Source organism: Eucyclogobius newberryi, unplaced genomic scaffold (genome assembly GCF_026437365.1).
Source record: "Eucyclogobius newberryi isolate DKJ021-1_F unplaced genomic scaffold, fEucNew1.0.hap1 SCAF_18, whole genome shotgun sequence".
In the NCBI taxonomy this organism is placed as follows: Eukaryota; Metazoa; Chordata; class Actinopteri; order Gobiiformes; family Gobiidae; genus Eucyclogobius; species Eucyclogobius newberryi.
The window spans coordinates 4,221,843-4,228,043 of record NW_027315812.1 but is presented as its reverse complement, the minus strand read 5'-3'; positions in this window follow the sequence as shown (position 1 = coordinate 4,228,043).

Genomic DNA, 6,201 nt, shown 5'->3' with positions numbered 1-6,201 from the left:
ACTCTAAAGACGCAGTTATGCAGTACTCTGATGAATAACTGCTGTGTGTGTAAAAGTACTCTAAAGACGCAGTTATGCAGTACTCTGTGATGAATAACTGCTGTGTGTGTAAAAGTACTCTAAAGACGCAGTTATGCAGTACTCTGATGAATAACTGCTGTGTGTGTAAAAGTACTCTAAAGACGCAGTTATGCAGTACTCTGATGAATAACTGCTGTGTGTGTAAAAGTACTCTAAAGACGCAGTTATGCAGTACTCTGATGAATAACTGCTGCGTGTGTAAAAGTACTCTAAAGACGCAGTTATGCAGTACTCTGATGAATAACTGCTGCGTGTGTAAAAGTACTCTAAAGACGCAGTTATGCAGTACTCTGATGAATAACTGCTGTGTGTGTAAAAGTACTCTAAAGACGCAGTTATGCAGTACTCTGATGAATAACTGCTGCGTGTGTAAAAGTACTCTAAAGACGCAGTTATGCAGTACTCTGATGAATAACTGCTGCGTGTGTAAAAGTACTCTAAAGACGCAGTTATGCAGTACTCTGATGAATAACTGCTGCGTGTGTAAAAGTACTCTAAAGACGCAGTTATGCAGTACTCTGATGAATAACTGCTGCGTGTGTAAAAGTACTCTAAAGACGCAGTTATGCAGTACTCTGATGAATAACTGCTGCGTGTGTAAAAGTACTCTAAAGACGCAGTTATGCAGTACTCTGATGAATAACTGCTGCGTGTGTAAAAGTACTCTAAAGACGCAGTTATGCAGTACTCTGATGAATAACTGCTGCGTGTGTAAAAGTACTCTAAAGACGCAGTTATGCAGTACTCTGATGAATAACTGCTGCGTGTGTAAAAGTACTCTAAAGACGCAGTTATGCAGTACTCTGATGAATAACTGCTGCGTGTGTAAAAGTACTCTAAAGACGCAGTTATGCAGTACTCTGATGAATAACTGCTGCGTGTGTAAAAGTACTCTAAAGACGCAGTTATGCAGTACTCTGATGAATAACTGCTGCGTGTGTAAAAGTACTCTAAAGACGCAGTTATGCAGTACTCTGATGAATAACTGCTGCGTGTGTAAAAGTACTCTAAAGACGCAGTTATGCAGTACTCTGATGAATAACTGCTGCGTGTGTAAAAGTACTCTAAAGACGCAGTTATGCAGTACTCTGATGAATAACTGCTGTGTGTAATGCGTCTCACTTTACACCTCTGTCTAAACATCTCTCACATCTTGTATATTTGAAAGTATTTTTAGCAGTACTTAAATATTACAGTGTGATGAAGACGTCTGGAATGAACAGAGCATTATTTTCTCTGAAGGTTCACGACTCCAGGAAGCAGCTTCTGTCGCTCTCGTAACCGCGGCGACCACAGATGATGTCATTATTCACAGAAAAGAGATTAAACACGTCCATCATGTTTTATATACCTTCTGCAGTCACTGCTGGGAAAGTATTTGGAAAAAGTACTGCGTGTGAGTTTAGTGTGTTTATGTTGTAGGCCGACGGGCAAAACGTTACATATCGGATACAAATATTCTAATAAGTATTGTGTGTATCTGAAGTAAGAAGGAGAAATGTTCCATGTTTGCTTTAATTATCACCGGAATAAAACACAATGATTCAGTTAAAGAGCAGAGGAAGAGGAGGAGGAGCAGAGGAAGAGGAGGAGCAGAGAAAGAGGAGGAGCAGAGAAAGAGGAGGAGCAGAGGAAGAGGAGGAGGAGCAGAGGAAGAGGAGGAGGAGCAGAGAAAGGGGAGGAGGAGCAGAGAAAGAGGAGGAGGAGCAGAGGAGGAGGAGGAGGAGCAGAGGAAGAGGAGGAGGAGCAGAGGAAGAGGAGCAGAGGAAGAGGAGGAGCAGAGGAAGGGGAGGAGCAGAGAAAGGGGAGGAGGAGCAGAGGAAGAGGAGGAGGAGCAGAGAAAGAGGAGAAGCAGAGAAAGAGGAGGAGCAGAGAAAGAGGCGGAGCAGAGGAAGTTGAGGAGGAGCAGAGGAAGATGAGGAGGAGCAAAAGAAGATGAGGAGGAGCAGAGGAAGATGAGGAGGAGCAGAGGAAGATGAGGAGCAAAGGAAGAGGAGGAGCAGAGGAAGAAGAGGAGGAGGAGCAGAAGAAGAGGAGGGGGAGAGGAAGAGGAGGTGGAGGAGCAGAGGAAGAAGAGGAGTTGGAGGAGCAGAGGAGGAGGAGCAAAAAGAAAAGGAGGAGGTGCAGGAGGAGGAGCAGAAGAAGAGGACAAGAGGAAGGAGAGGAGGTAGAGGAGCAGAAGAGGGGGAACAGAGGGAGAGGAGGTGGAGGAGCAGAGGAAGCAGAGGAGGTGGAGGTGCAGAAGAAGAAGAGGAGGAGCAGAAGAAGAGGAGGCGGATCAGAAGAAGAGGAGGATGAGCAGAAAAAGAGGAGGATGAGCAGAAGAAGAAGAGGAGGTGGAGGACCAGAAGAAGAGGAGTGGAAGAAGAAGAGGAGCAGAAGAATAACATGACAAGAGGGGGGAGCAGGAGGAGAAGAAGAGGAGGAACAAAGGAGGAGGAGGAGGAGGATGCAGCAGTGACTGCAGTATTTGTGAAAGGTAAACAGCTCTCATCTGTTTGCATCTGTGTACATCTGTCGCCACGGAAACGTACCAGCACAGAGGCATGATGGGATGTGAGGGCGCTGATGAAGCTCCAGATGTTTGTGATGTTCAGAGGAGCAGGACGTGTATCAGATGCCCTTCCATGCTCATGATGAAGACTGTACACATGCACAACAGGCTCCTCCCACTGTACACATGCACAACAGGCTCCTCCCACTGTACACATGCACAACAGGCTCCTCCCACTGTACACATGCACAACAGGCTCCTCCCACTGTACACATGCACAACAGGCTCCTCCCACTGTACACATGCACAACAGGCTCCTCCCACTGTACACATGCACAACAGGCTCCTCCCACTGTACACATGCACAACAGGCTCCTCCCACTGTACACATGCACAACAGGCTCCTCCCACTGTACACATGCACAACAGGCTCCTCCCACTGTACACATGCACAACAGGCTCCTCCCACTGTACACATGCACAACAGGCTCCTCCCACTGTACACATGCACAACAGGCTCCTCCCACTGTACACATGCACAACAGGCTCCTCCCACTGTACACATGCACAACAGGCTCCTCCCACTGTACACATGCACAACAGGCTCCTCCCACTGTACACATGCACAACAGGCTCCTCCCACTGTACACATGCACAACAGGCTCCTCCCACTGTACACATGCACAACAGGCTCCTCCCACTGTACACATGCACAACAGGCTCCTCCCACTGTACACATGCACAACAGGCTCCTCCCACTGTACACATGCACAACAGGCTCCTCCCACTGTACACATGCACAACAGGCTCCTCCCACTGTACACATGCACAACAGGCTCCTCCCCTTAATCTCAGTGGGACTTTCATGATTGAATAAACCATGTTTAAACTAGGTCTAAACCAGGACTAAACCAGGACTAGACCAGGTCTAAACCAGGTCTAAACCAGGTCTAAACTAGGTCTAAACTAGGTCTAAACCAGGTCTAAACTAGGACTAAACCAGGTCTAAACCAGGTCTAAACCAGGTCTAAACTAGGACTAAACCAGGTCTAAACCAGGACTAAACCAGGACTAGACCAGGTCTAAACCAGGTCTAAACCAGGTCTAAACCAGGTCTAAACTAGGTCTAAACTAGGTCTAAACCAGGTCTAAACTAGGACTAAACCACGACTAAACCAGGTCTAAATCAGGTCTAAACTAGGACTAACCAGGACTAAACCAGGTCTAAACCAGGTCTAAACTAGGACTAAACCAGGTCTAAACCAGGTCTAAACCAGGTCTAAACTAGGACTAAACCAGGACTAGACCAGGTCTAAACCAGGTCTAAACCAGGACTAAACCACGACTAAACCAGGTCTAAATCAGGTCTAAACTAGGACTAACCAGGACTAAACCAGGACTAGACCAGGTCTAAACTAGGTCTAAACCAGGTCTAAACTAGGACTAAACCACGACTAAACCAGGTCTAAATCAGGTCTAAACTAGGACTAACCAGGACTAAACCAGGTCTAAACCAGGTCTAAACCATGTCTAAACCATGTCTAAACCAGGTCTAAACCAGGTCTAAACTAGGTCTAAACCAGGTCTAAACTAGGTCTAAACTAGGACTAAACCAGGTCTAAACCAGGTCTAAACCAGGACTAAACCAGGACTAGACCAGGTCTAAACCAGGTCTAAACCAGGTCTAAACTAGGTCTAAACTAGGTCTAAACCAGGTCTAAACTAGGACTAACCAGGACTAAACCAGGTCCAAACCAGGACTAAACCACGACTAAACCAGGTCTAAATCAGGTCTAAACTAGGACTAACCAGGACTAAACCAGGTCTAAACCAGGTCTAAACCAGGTCTAAACCATGTCTAAACCATGTCTAAACCAGGTCTAAACCAGGTCTAAACTAGGTCTAAACCAGGTCTAAACTAGGTCTAAACTAGGACTAACAGGACTAAACCAGGTCCAAACCAGGACTAAACCACGACTAAACCAGGTCTAAATCAGGTCTAAACTAGGACTAACCAGGACTAAACCAGGTCTAAACCAGGTCTAAACCATGTCTAAACCAGGACTAAACCAGGACTAAACCAGGTCTAAACCAGGACTAAACCAGGACTAGACCAGGTCTAAACCAGGTCTAAACCAGGTCTAAACTAGGTCTAAACCAGGTCTAAACTAGGACTAACCAGGACTAAACCAGGTCTAAACCAGGACTAAACTAGGACTAAACCAGGTCTAAACCAGGTCTAAACCAGGACTAAACCAGGACTAGACCAGGACTAGACCAGGTCTAAACCAGGTCTAAACTAGGTCTAAACCAGGTCTAAACTAGGACTAACCAGGACTAAACTAGGTCCAAACCAGGACTAAACCAGGACTAAACCAGGTCTAAACCAGGTCTAAACCAGGACTAAACCAGGTCTAAACCAGGACTAAACCAGGACTAAACCAGGTCTAAACTAGGACTAAACCAGGTCTAAACCAGGACTAAACCAGGACTAGACCAGGTCTAAACCAGGTCTAAACTAGGTCTAAACCAGGTCTAAACTAGGACTAACCAGGACTAAACCAGGTCCAAACCAGGACTAAACCAGGACTAAACCAGGTCTAAACTAGGTCTAAACTAGGACTAACCAGGACTAAACCAGGTCTAAACCAGGTCTAAACTAGGACTAACCAGGACTAAACTAGGTCCAAACCAGGACTAAACCAGGACTAAACCAGGACTAAACCAGGACTAAACCAGGACCAAACCAGGACTAAACCAGGTCTAAACCAGGACTAAACCAGGACTAAACCAGGTCTAAACCAGGTCTAAACCAGGACTAAACCAGGTCTAAACCAGGTCTAAACTAGGACTAAACCAGGTCTAAACCAGGACTAAACCAGGTCTAAACCAGGTCTAAACTAGGACTAAACCAGGTCTAAACCAGGTCTAAACCAGGACTAAACCAGGTCTAAACCAGGTCTAAACTAGGACTAACCAGGACTAAACCAGGTCCAAACCAGGACTAAACCAGGACTAAACCAGGACTAAACCAGGTCTAAACTAGGACTAAACCAGGTCTAAACCAGGTCTAAACCAGGACTAGACCAGGTCTAAACCAGGTCTAAACCAGGTCTAAACTAGGTCTAAACTAGGTCTAAACCAGGTCTAAACTAGGACTAACCAGGACTAAACCAGGTCCAAACCAGGACTAAACCACGACTAAACCAGGTCTAAACCAGGTCTAAACCATGTCTAAACCATGTCTAAACCAGGACTAAACCAGGACTAAACCAGGTCTAAACCAGGACTAAACCAGGACTAAACCAGGACTAAACCAGGACTAAACCAGGTCTAAACCAGGTCTAAACCAGGACTAAACCAGGTCTAAACCAGGTCTAAACCAGGACTAAACCAGGACTAAACCAGGACTAAACCAGGACTAAACCAGGTCTAAACCAGGTCTAAACCAGGACTAAACCAGGACTAAACCAGGACTGGAGAGTGATGTGAACAGCCGACAGTTGAACTGAAATGTTTAAAACGTTTTGCTTTTTCAAACTCTTTTTCTGACTTGAGTGGATGTTTCTGTGACACATGAGGAGGTTTTCTTCTGGAGGTGAAAGGTCAGATGAACAGCTCTGGTC